Here is a 13269-nt window from a genome sequence, read left to right as displayed (position 1 = left end):
TCAGTAATAATGTCAGGGTGTGTGTGTCCATGTCAGTCTTCATGTCGGAGTGTGTGTGTTCATGTCAGTAATTATGTCAGGGTGTGTGTGTCCATGTCGGAGTGAGTGTGTCCATGTCAGTGTTCATGTCGGGGTGTGTGTCCATGTCAGTAATTATGTCAGGGTGTGTGTGTCCATGTCAGTAATCATGTCAGGGTGTGTGTGTGTGTGTCCATATCAGTAATCATGTCAGGGTGTGTGTGTGTGTCCATGTCAGTAATCATGTCAGGGTGTGTGTGTGTCAATGTCAGTAATCATGTCAGGGTGTATGTGTGTTCATGTCAGTAATCATGTTAGGGTGTGTGTGTGTGTGTCCATGTCAGTAATCATGTCAGGGTGTGTGTGTGTCAATGTCAGTAATCATGTCAGGGTGTATGTGTGTTCATGTCAGTAATCATGTTAGGGTGTGTGTGTGTGTCCATGTCAGTAATCATGTCAGGGTGTGTGTGTCCATGTCAGTAATCATGTCGGGGTGTGTGTTTTCCTGTCAGGGTGTGTGTGTGTTCATGTCAGGGTGTGCGTGTCCATGTCAGGGTGTGTGTGTGTCCATGTCAGTGTTCATGTCAGGGTGTGTGTGTGTGTGTCCATGTCAGTGTTCATGTCAGGGTGTGTGTGTCCATGTCAGTGTTCATGTCAGGGTGTGTGTGTGTTCATGTCAGTGTGTGTGTCCATGTCAGTGTTCACGTGTCAGCAGTATCTGGTCAAACCCAAATAAAATCCTCTTCTACACAAACCATTTAAATGGATGTCTTCTTTCCTGCTCACTCTTACAACATCATTGCTTTTGAACAGTACTTGTATAATTAATGTGAAATCAATCTGATTAAGTATTCAAACATTATACACCGGGGGCCATGTACTGCAAAATCAAAAGATGTGGGCAACTTTGATGGTATTTTATTTTGTAGAAAAGCAAACAAAAAGTATTTTTAAAAGTTTTAATCAAAGGATGTGGGGCACTTTGATGGTGTATGTTTTTTATTTTGTAAAAAAGGTATGAAAAATCAAAAGATGTGGGGCACTTTGATAGTATTTTTATTTTGTTGAAAAGCAAAAAAAAATTGTTATTAAAGGTTTTAATCAAAGGTTGTGGGGAACTTATGTTGTATTTTTTTCATTGTGTTAAGGTATTTTTAAAGATATGAAAAATCAAAAGATGTGGGGCACTTTGATGGTATTTTTATTTTGTAGAAAAGCAAAAAAAAAAAGGATTGGTGAAGGTTTTAATCTACGGAGCCCCTAAAGGGACATGGGGGAATTTTTTTTTGTATAATTTTATTGGGTTTTTTAAAAAAATTTTAGACATGTATCTCGTGCGCACGAGAAACTATCTCGTGTGTGTGAGGAACTTTTTATAAAGTTATAAAAAAATATATAATTTTTATTTATTTTTTTTAAATTCCCCTTATGTCCCTTTAGGGGCTCCGTATTAATCAAAGGTTGTGGGGCACTTTTATGGTGTATCTTTTTTATTTTGTAAAAAAGGTATGAACAATCAAAAGCTGTGGGGCACTTTGATGGTGTGTTTTATTTAGTAGAAAAGCAAAAAAAAGTATTTTTTTAAAGTTTAATTAAAGGATGTGGGCCACTTTGATGGTGTATGTCTTTTATTTTGTAAAAAATCTATGAAAAATCAAAACATGTGGGGCACTTTGATGGTGTATTTCTTTACTGTGTAAAGGTATTTAAAAGGTATGAAAAATCTAAAGATGTGGGACACTTTGATTGTATTTTATATTGTAGAAAAGCAAAAAAATGAATATTTTTAAAGGTTTTAACCAAAGGTTGTGGGGCACTTATGGTGTTTTATTTTGTAGAAAAGCAAAAGTATTTTAAAAAGTTAATTTAATCAAAGGATATGGGGCACTTTGATGGTGTATGTATTTTATTTTGTAAGAAATCTATGAACAATCAAAGATGTGGGGCACTTTGATTGTGTTTTTGTAGAAAAGCAAACAAAAACATTTGTTTAAAGGTTTTTAACAAAAGGTTGTGGGGCACTTTCATGGTATTTTATTTTGTAGAAAAGCAAAAAAAAAAAGTATTTAAAAAAAGTTTTAATCAAAGGATGTGGGGCACTTTGATGGTGTATGTCTTTTAATTTGTAAAAAAAAATTATGAAAAATCAAAAGATGTGGGGCACTTTGATGGTGTATTTTTTCATTGTGTAAAGGTATTTAAAAGGTATGAAAAATCAAAGGTCGTGGGGCACTTTGATGGTGTTTTATTTTGTAGAAAAGCAAAAAAAAGTATTTTTAAAGGTTTTAACCAAATGATGCGGTGCACTTTGATGGTGTATGTTTTTTATTTTGTAAAAAAAAGTTATGGAAAAATGTAAAGATGTGGGGCACTTTGATGGTGTATTTTTTTTAATTTTGTAGAAAAGCTAGAAAAAGAAGGATTTTTAAAGCTTTTAATCGAAGCTTGTGGGGCACTTTTATGTTGTATCTTTTTCATTGTGTAAAGGTATGACAAATCTAAAGATGTGGGGCACTTTGATGTTTTTTATTTTGTAGAAAAGCAAAAAAGTATTTTTAAAAGTTTTAATCAAAGGATGTGGGGCACTTTGATGGTGTATGTCTTTTTATTTAGTAAAAAATGTATGAAAAATTACAGATGTGGGGCACTTTGATGGTATTTAATTTGTAGAAAAGCAAAAAAAACCCACATTACTTTTAAAGGTTTTAATTAATGGTTATGGGGCACTTTGATGGTATTTTATTTTGTAGAAAAGCAAAAAAGTATTTTTAAAGGTTTTATCATGGGGCACTTTGATGGTTTTTTATTTTGTAAAAAAGAAAAAAAAATTGTAAAACATGTATTTTAAAAGTTATGAAAAATCTAAAGATGTGGGGCACTTTGAAGGTATATTTTTTATTTTGTAGAAAAGCAAAAAAAAAGTATTTTTAAAGGTTTCAATCAAAGGTTGTGGGTCACTTTGATGGTATTTTATTTTGTAGAAAAGCCAAGCTTCCTGTTGGTGTTTGTATCAACATTTCCGCCTTTTCTCTTGACAATATGCTTTTTTTGCTCCATGTTTCTTATCTGAAACTTAGCTTTTTAGGCTGAATCGTGAACACGACCACAATGCGTCCAATCGAAGCGCTACCAGCGGTCACCAGCAAGAGGCGATGTCACGCCAATTTTCTTCCCATTACAAAAACCTTCCTACCCCCCATTTACTTCCGGGGTCATTTCCGCTTACGTCATTTCCTCTTACGTCTTTGACAGCGATGGATAGCACTTCGTTTGACTCTTTTTTATAATACAGCGTTAACAAAACGTCTGTATTAATCGGACAAGTATTAATCGGACAAATTAACTTGAGGATATTCCTGACTGCACATTTGACTCGTGGACATATGCGGAAATGAATAACAGTGTACAATTAATTCATTATCAATCAACATTATTAAACTTTATTAAAACTAAATGTATTCGTTAAATTCAGTTTTTTTTAGTTCTCTGTGTAAGTGAACTAAATTAAAATGACATTTATGTGCACATATGTACCTCAGTGAAGTCAGATGACCCGTGGTCAGACAAACGACAATATTTAGAATAAGAACATAAAAATAAAGAAAAACCTTGGGTATTTATTCAAGACTTTAAAATGAGGCAAAAAACTGCATGTCATAACTTGGTCTTTGACGTGGTTTGCTCTCCCGTGGTGCAAAATAATTGGAACGGACGTGGCGTGCAGGTAAAGACATAGTTTAATTATTACTATAAACTCAAACAAAAGGTACAAACAAAAGGCGCTCACAGCGGAGGTAAAAAACTTGACTAGAAAACAAAAGGCGCGCACAATGGCGGAGAACTATGAACATTAAACAAACAAAAACTTACGTGACAAGGAACTGTGAACATGGCATGAATGTATGATGTCGCCAGGACGAACAACAGAAACAGAAAAGCCTATATAGTGACATGATAAGTGAAAACAGGTGCGTGACTAACTGTGAACAGGTGCGTGACATGACTGTGAAAACGTGAGACAGGTGTGTGTGAGTCCAAACGTGGAACAGGTGAAACTAATGGTTGCTATGGTGACAAACAAAACCAGGAAGTGAAACCAGGAACCAAGGAAGTGTCCAAAAAACAAAACAGCACATGGCCAAACAAAAACATGAACACAGACATGACAGAACCCCCCCCTTACGGACAGATCCCAGATGTCCAAAAACAAAAAACAGGGTCAAGAGTCATGGGAGGGGGGGAGGGGGACATGGCGGTGGATCGCCAGACCAGGTGTCCCCGAATCCACCGGGGCAGAGTCAGGTGGCGACGGCGGGTAGACCGCCGCTGAACCTGACGAGGTGGGCGACCTGGGAATGGCCACATTCGTGGCAGACGAGGAGGTCGGCGCACCTGGCGTGGCGGACGCCCATGGAATGGCCACATCCTTGGCCGACGAGGAGGTGGGCGCGTTGTCGTGGCAGGCGGCGAAGCTTGGCGTGGTGCGTCAGGCGGCGAAGCTTGGCGTGGCGGGTCTTGACGAGGGTCTTGGTCTTGGCGTGGGTCTTGGTCTTGGTCTTGGCGAGGGTCTGGGTCTTGGTCTTGGACTTGGTCTTGGACTTGGCGTGGTTGGTCTTGGTCTTGGACTTGGCGTGGTTGGCCTTGGTCTTGGACTTGGCGTGGTTGGTCTTGGCGTGGCGGTGCTTGGACTTGGTCTTGGTCACTTGGCGGGTCTTGGTCTTGGTCACTTGGCGGGTCTTGGTCACTTGGCGGGTCTTGGTCACTTGGCTGGTCTTGGTCACTTGGCGGTTCTTGGTCTTGGTCACTTGGCGGTTCTTGGTCTTGGTCACTTGGCGGGTCTTGGTCACTTGGCGGTTCTTGGTCTTGGTCACTTGGCGGGTCTTGGTCTTGGCTTTGGTCTTGGCGTGGGGCAGCCACGGGCGGCACTTGGCGTCGTGAAGCTGCGACTGGCGGCACTTGGCGTCGTGAAGCTGCGACTGGCGGCGCTTGGCGTCGTGAAGCTGCGACTGGCGGCGCTTGGCGTCGTGAAGCTGCGACTGGCGGCGCTTGGCGTGGAGCAGGTACTGGCGGCGCTTGGCGTGGAGCAGGTACTGGCGGCGCTTGGCGTGGAGCAGGTACTGGTGGCGCTTGGCGTGGAGCAGGTACTGGTGGCGCTTGGCGTGGAGCAGGTACAGGTGGCGCTTGGCGTGGAGCAGGTACTGGTGGCGCTTGGCGTGGAGCAGGTACTGGTGGCGCTTGGCGTGGAGCAGGTACTGGTGGCGCTTGGCGTGGAGCAGGTACTGGTGGCGCTTGGCGTGGAGCAGTTACTGGTGGCGTTTGGCGTGGAGCTGGGCGTGGAGCAGGTGGATCTTGGCATGGTCGAAAAACTGGTGGTGGCGGCCGTGCTGGTGGCTGTGGCTTGGCAGGTCGAAAGACAGGTGGTGGGGGTCGTGCTGGAGGCTGTGGCTTGGCGTGACGAAAGACAGGTGGTGGTGGTGGCCGAGCTGGAGGCTGTGGCTTGGCATGGCGATGCTGACCCACCCCACCTGAACAATTCCCAGCCCTAGCCCCCCCCTCAAGGAGCGGATCCCAGACGCGCTCTCCGCGGTCTGGAACCGTCTTTTGGGGTGGGCGGAGGGGGTTCAGGAGGAGGGCAGAATCCTCCCCTCTAAATTGTCCAAAATGTCTTTCTTCTTGTACCTGGGATCTTGTGGGTGAAAAAAAAAAGTGTGACTTGGGCGTGGCTTGAGTCCTGGGGGGCGGGGCATGGAATTTGGGTGGCTTGGATTGACAGGATCTGATTTCTAAAAACATGTCCTGGTAATGTCTTATCATGTTTTTAGAGTCTTTGGCTGGAGGTGGATGATCAAAAGAAAAAGAGTTCAGAAAAAAAAAATCCTGGTCTGTGATGTCATTTTGGAGCTGTGGAGCTGGCAGCAACCTGCTTCCGCCCGGAGTGGGAGGAGCCTGCGGCAGCGCCGCATGCTGTCCGCTCGCCTTCCCTGATGTCTTTGGTCTGGAGCGGCGCTTCCAGGACTGCGGTGACGCAGCGCCGTCCTCGGACCAACTGGAGCTCAATGGCACCAGATTTCCATCTGGCCCCCACATCAGGTCTCTGCGCTTACCGGAGGAATAACGTAGCATCTCTTCCTCCATCGCGCGGAGGACCTCCCACGTTGCCTCGTCAAAATTGTCCAAATTTTTTGCGGGAGAGCTCTTAGGCTGGCGACATCTGTCATAACTTGGTCTTTGACGTGGTTTGCTCTCCCGTGGTGCAAAATAATTGGAACGGACGTGGCGTGCAGGTAAAGACATAGTTTAATTATTACTATAAACTCAAACAAAAGGTACAAACAAAAGGCGCTCACAGCGGAGGTAAAAAACTTGACTAGAAAACAAAAGGCGCGCACAATGGCGGAGAACTATGAACATTAAACAAACAAAAACTTACGTGACAAGGAACTGTGAACATGGCATGAATGTATGATGTCGCCAGGACGAACAACAGAAACAGAAAAGCCTATATAGTGACATGATAAGTGAAAACAGGTGCGTGACTAACTGTGAACAGGTGCGTGACATGACTGTGAAAACGTGAGACAGGTGTGTGTGAGTCCAAACGTGGAACAGGTGAAACTAATGGTTGCTATGGTGACAAACAAAACCAGGAAGTGAAACCAGGAACCAAGGAAGTGTCCAAAAAACAAAACAGCACATGGCCAAACAAAAACATGAACACAGACATGACACTGCAATGTAAAATGATTTTTTATTGTTTACAAATGTTTTGTTCCAAACATTGTGCGAGCTGCACCTAAAGAATGGGGAACACAGATAAAGGACAAAGCGTCAATTATAATCACAAGTGGTGGTCACCTCAGAAGTAGACATGTTATAGTGAAAAGCTCTTAAACCACATCAAGGTACAAACCAATAAAGGTTATTAGATTATTATTTTTGAACCAGTTATTTTTCCCCCCAGCTTACATATTTCTTCAATCATTTTTTTTTATGGAGCAACATAGGTATGATACAATTTATTCACTTTTGTGTCATGGCATACCAGTACTGTATTCAGTTATTCTTTGATGACGCAGTCAATGGCCTGCACTGAGTTTCTGGATACCCTAAAGACTGGCTGAAGAATGCCCTGCAATAAGCCGCTCGCCTTGTCTGTCCAATAACAGAACCTCTGGCCATGCCTTTGGGTAAATTGAAGAAAAGCTCTTCAGATTACAGTTACTAATCCATCCATCCATCCATTTTCTACCGCTTGTCCCATTTTGGGGTCGCTGTAGCCTATCTCAGCTGCATTCGGGCGGAAGGCAGGGTACACCCTGGACAAGTCGCCACCTCATCGCAGGCAGTTACTAATCATGATAAACAATACATCAGATTTCAAGAAGTTGTCCTACCCTTCAATGCCAAAGCGCTCCATTAGAAGGACACACCACCAACGCCGGATTGACTGCATGTCCAGCTAGAGCAGATATAACAATGAGTTCATTATTTTTACCTCTCAGAGCCGCTTATTTTGAAATCTTTTAAATATCTAAATACTTACCACACTGTAGTGAAAAGTAGTGTCCGTACAGAGCCAGAGGGAGTACTGAAAATAGAAAATAGTAATTTTTCTGAGCACATGTAATAATTGTGTAATGAAAAAAATATTTCTCTACTTTGTAATAATCTACTAATTTGATGAAAAGAGCCGTCAACATCAATAGTGGAAATGTGATAGATAGGAATATCTCTGGAAGCAATAATTGCAACCAAATATTTTTGTAATTTGATACTGTGTTTCACATCATTGTGGGGGAAGTTTAACCTACACTTCTTCTTTAAAAATGCTCAACTTACCATGAGCATGAAAACACCACAGTCATTCCCCGAGGTCTGGCGTGGGATCTCCTGGTAATACACATTAGCACCATGAAAATGTATACAACCTTTGGGTTTACTAGAAGAAATGTATATTTTATAGAGTAAACCTATTACCTGCATGTCTTTTCCAGTGAGCTCACTCCAGCTTCCTGGGACGATGTGCTGTGCAATGCTCCTGCAGTAAAAAAGCCAAATGTGAATAAAATAAAATGCAATAAGCCACTTGGCATATTTAAACATGAAGACAAATTGTAAATAAACAAGTGAAAATTCTATTAGAACACTGCCAAAGCATGAACAAAACCACGTTTCACCAGTACTGGTCCATGACTCTGTGGTTGGGGACCCCTGTAGCACACCACTGCAACATGGCTAGAATGGGAACATAGCCGAAAGAAGAACATGTCTAAAACATGAGCATAGCGGGGAAGGGAAAGATGACTAGAACAGAACCATAGCCAAAACCAGAACATGGCTGGAACAAAAAGTGGCCAAAATGTAACTGTGGACAGGATTATTATAAAGGGACCTAAAGATGGCTCTGTACACCTCATCACCAAAACCAGATGGTCAAAGGGCAAACTGAGAGTCCAGCAAGAGAATTTCTCTCTTTGCCGGCCTCAACACCTACTATGGTCAATGCAGAAAGAGGCATAAATAATGTAATTGCACAAGAATTATAAGATATCTCCAGTATTTTTCTTTTCAACACTTACACAGAGAAGGTAATGCTCTAGCCTGTTGTGCTTGCTCCACGCTTGGAAGAGGAGTGCATCCTTTAGATGTGCATCCCTCTGTAGTAAACATTTATGAATATTTTAGAAAGAAATTTCAGATTAGTGTAGCTATTATCATTTAAATTTCATTGTACTCACTGGAAGGCTTGACATTGGATCGACGTCTTTGTGCTTCCAAGTTGGTACAATATACATGTTGGCAATGAAGACATCTTTGCCCTGTAACACTTTTGAATCCAAAAACATGAGGATATGTGAGCTTTTATATTAACCATTGAATCAGATTTTTTAATGACTAAAAGCAGCCTCTGTTGTGCAGCTCTAAGAAATCATACATGTCTCTGAGCAGCTTCCTGAACCAGCTGGAGGAAAGCATTTCCCATCAGTCATCACATTACAGATGTAACAAAGTTATACAAATCAATGGAATAAGCAGTCAAGTGAAACAAACATAACAGTTACAGTACTGACCGTGGAGTCCATGTCTTTGGACAACCCGAGAGACCAAAACTCACCCCTCCCTCTTTAACGATCAGTTCCATAGCTGGACGATCGCAGGCCAAAACATACTCGAGCTGTTCATGAGAAAATTTTACATTACTCGACTTGAAGATAACCTTGGCCACTTCACAAAGCAATAATAATAATTATTATATTAGTACAACTAATAATTACAATATAATTTATATATATATACTGTATATATATATATATAGACTGTATATATATATATATATATATATATATATATATATATATATATATATATATATATATATATATATATATATATATATATATATATATATATATATATATATATATATATATATATATATATATATATATAATTATGCACTTTAGTGGCTTTTTCCCTTCATGATTATGGCCATGGGTAAGTGAAACACCAAAATATAAAGAATACCTCCTTCACATTGGCTGCTGTCTTTTTTGGGAATGTTCTTGCTTCAACCCACTTGGTGAAATAATCGGTCAAAGTGAGACAATATCTGTTCCCCTTAGACGACTTTTTCACAGGTCCAAAGAGGTCCACACCTAGAGCATGAATTCCAGTTCTCAGTTTAGCAAATATTTGAATGTGGACTGAGTTTTTGTATAGTTGTGCGTGAAAAGGTGAGGGATGTGTGAATAAAGCCACTCACCAACCATGTACCAAGGTGATACGACCTTGATGGGCTTCAGCTCAGGCGCCTCGGTCTTTAATTTTTCAAAGCGCTGGCAGTCAGGACATGTGCGCACCTAAAAGCAGTAATAAAGGGAAACATATTGTAGATATGATTTGATTCCACAACACTTTGCGACCTACTACTAACTACTAACCTGAGTGTTTTAACTAAAAATAAAAATTAAAAGCAAATATCTTCCTTCTAGGAGCTTGCTTACCCAATCCAATGTGTCCTGTGTGATGGACCGCCAATAAAACCGGGGAGCAATCTTCGCTTGCATCCTCCGTGGTCCAAAATGGCTTGCATGGGCTTCGGTTAACACAGCCACTTTCTCCTCCTCTGTCAAAATGACCCTTCTGTTCCCATGGTACAGGACCTCTTCTACACAGCACACACAATATTGTAGTGAAATGGTTTCAACAATAATGTTGATTTAAAGTACAGACATTTAACAATATTACATATTAATTAATATTAGTGAAATGGTTTCAACAATAATGTTGATTTAAAGTACCGACATTTAACATTATTATATATTAATTAATATTAGTGCAATGTTTTCAACAATAATGTTGATTTAAAGTAATACAGACATTTAACATTATTATATATCAATTAATATTAGTGAAATGGTTTCAACAATAATGTTGATTTAAAGTACAGACATTTAACATTATTATATATTAATTAATATTAGTGAAATGGTTTCAACAATAATGTTGATTTAAAGTACAGACATTTAACATTGTTATATATTAATTAATATTAGTGAAATGGTTTCAACAATAATGTTGATTTAAAGTACAGACATTTAACATTATTATATGTTAATTAATATTAGTGAAATGGTTTCAACAATAATGATGATTTAAAGTAGTACAAACATTTAATAGTATTATATATTAATTAATATTTTTTGCACGTTACCACGAAGACAGAAGTTCCCAGCAGCGGCCCTAACACTCCGCTTGAAATGTTGCGAAGCCTGCTGGTGTTTGACATAAGTCCCCTGGGAAAGATAAAGACAAATATCATTCAGTGACACCACCATTTTCAGGAGATTTTTTATTTTTATTTTTTTTATTTTATTTTAAGTTTTATTTATACATTTCAACATTTCAACAATCAAATAAGTACAAAAGTAGTACAAAACAGTACAAAAAGAATACAAAGCAGCGCCAGGGGGTTATAAATTCAAAGTAACTAAAATAGAATGCAAAAAAACATATATATAATATAAACAAAGTGCAAAGCCATAGGCTCACTCAATTTCAGTAAACAACTCAAATTTGGAACACAGCATAATCGTCTTCACAGCTTTCTGGTTGCTAGAGGTAGAGAGTGTCTTAATGTACAGTTCTAACTCTTTTTTAAAGGCACAAAAGACAGGTCGGGTATTGAGAAACTTACATTTATGAATATAAAACTTAGCCAATAGTATAATGAGGTTGCAAAGGTAAAATTCCTTTTCAAATTTTTGTTCATATAGTGTAAAACCAAATATCACATCTTTAAAACAAAGCACAAATTTGTCATGAATATTGTCCAGGATGAAGCGACAGATGCCTGCCATAGTGATCGTGTGCTTTCACAAGTCCAAAACAGGTGGTAAACAGTCTCTGGATGCATGTTACATAAGGTGCAGGTAACATCAATGTCCTTCTTGTATCTAACCATCACAGTCTTTACAGGGCAATAACGATGAATGAATTTAAAATATATCTCTTTGACTTTGTTGGTAAGTAAATACCTGTTAGGAAGGGACCATGTTTTGACCCAGCAGATGTCATTCACAATATTATTCCAGAGCGCAATTACATAGGAGACAGACACACAATCATTTTGGAATAAGCTGCGAATTTTTCTGTTATTTTTCTGATCAAAGCAAAGTTTCCCCACAGGAGTGTCAAGTGGATCATTCACAATTTTTACAGCAGAAAGAGGAGATGAGTAAGCCCTGTACAACATAACAACACCCGTTGGAATGGCATCAAATACAATGGCAAATTGTTTGGGAGTTACAGGGACCTTAAAGTGGTTGAGAAATTCTTGGTAATTAAAAAGTTGACCTCATTTTCAGGAGATTTGGATTCTATCGATCGCTGTCAATGACGTAAGAGGAAATGACGTAAGTAAGAGGAAATGACGTAAGCGGAAATTACCCCGGAAGTAAATGGGGGGTAGGAAGGTTTTTGTAATGGGAAGAAAATTGGCGTGACAGCTACGTTGCGCCGTCATCGTCTCGCGATAACAGCAGGACATCGCGTTGCTTGTGCCGACATTTCGCGACTGCAGAGAGAGGGGAGTGAGCATCCGAGACGTCCGTGCATGAATCAAAGCCGAGTGTGTTAGTTGACAGATTGATCGGTAAGGACGACTGCTAACTGCTAAATGCTACACTCACATCGGGAGACAGAAAGTAGCAAACATGGCAGCGTGGTCTGCTCCCGCACACACAAAGCAGCATATAGCTAGCAGCTAGGTGGCTAACGGGGCGTAGCATGCTAATTTAACTTAATGCACGTCTGTCCACATTAGCGTTTTCTTGTCTTTTTTGTCGCCTTAAAGGCTTCGTTTCGTCAAATGATTTGCTACTAGGAATTGTTTTGAGTGAAAGTCCGTCTTTAGTTAGCCATGTGTATGCGGGATGCTGTTGCTAATGACCTCGCTAAAATCAATACTCAACACGTTATTGTTACTATTTTGTTATTTGGTTCGCTATAATGTTGTGTTTCTGTGACACAATGATTGACAGTTTGTTTAAAAGAGCATGATTCGAGTCTTGTTGAGCTTTGTTTTACTTAGCTCCTAGCTTTCATGCGGTGACGTCACATCCGCCATGATGATGATGATAATGTTGGTGTTGTTGCTGTGTGCATTATTAGGTTCATGCGGTGACGTCACATCCGCCATGATAATGATAATGTTGCTGGTGAGCATTATTAGGTTCATGCGGGGACGTCACATCCGCCATGATGATGATAATGTTGTTGCTGATGTGCATTATTAGGTCCATGCGATGACGTCACATCCGCCATGATGATGATGATAATGTTGGTGTGCATTATTAGGTTGCTGGCCTGGTCGTAATGAAGGCTGTTGTGGTTGCGATGGTGTTTGTTTGGACTAAATAGCAGCACAAATGTTGTTTGATGCCTCATTTTCCTTCCAATGTATCCAACTGTTTTTGTTTTGAATGTTTGTCGCAGACTTTGATGGTTTTTGTTGTCTTTATACTACTCTTCCAAGGCAACAGTACAGACAATGACTTATACTGTGTATATATATATATATATATATATATATATATATATATATATATATATATATATATATATATATATATATATATATATTGGGCATGTAGCACCATCAAAATCTCACGGGACGATATTATCACTGTATCAAGGCCTTGATACAAGATTGTTGTAATGTCCCAAAAAAAAACTATGACTTAGTGTGGA

General features: G+C 39.9%; 1 protein-coding gene and 1 long non-coding RNA gene across 2 annotated transcripts in view; one reads left to right on the top strand and one right to left on the bottom strand.

Annotated features, from left to right (window-relative positions):
* Nucleotides 1-9784: 9784 nt before the first annotated feature.
* The window catches only part of LOC133655632 (uncharacterized), a 157701-nt gene continuing 154216 nt past the window's right edge, over nucleotides 9785-13269 (bottom strand). The window contains exons 2-4 of the long non-coding RNA XR_009827021.1: nucleotides 10733-10814; nucleotides 10023-10186; nucleotides 9785-9878 (exon numbers count right to left, since the gene is read on the bottom strand). This is a non-coding gene — a long non-coding RNA (uncharacterized LOC133655632). The remainder of the gene's footprint in view (nucleotides 9879-10022; nucleotides 10187-10732; nucleotides 10815-13269) is intronic.
* rbm12 (RNA binding motif protein 12) overlaps nucleotides 12018-13269 on the top strand; it is a 15590-nt gene continuing 14338 nt past the window's right edge. The window contains exon 1 of the mRNA XM_062055909.1: nucleotides 12018-12172. The gene's annotated coding sequence lies outside the window, so the exon portion shown is untranslated. The remainder of the gene's footprint in view (nucleotides 12173-13269) is intronic.

This window comes from Entelurus aequoreus, linkage group LG01, assembly GCF_033978785.1.
Source record: "Entelurus aequoreus isolate RoL-2023_Sb linkage group LG01, RoL_Eaeq_v1.1, whole genome shotgun sequence".
In the NCBI taxonomy this organism is placed as follows: domain Eukaryota; kingdom Metazoa; phylum Chordata; class Actinopteri; order Syngnathiformes; family Syngnathidae; genus Entelurus; species Entelurus aequoreus.
This window is presented reverse-complemented; position numbering and strand designations above follow the sequence as displayed.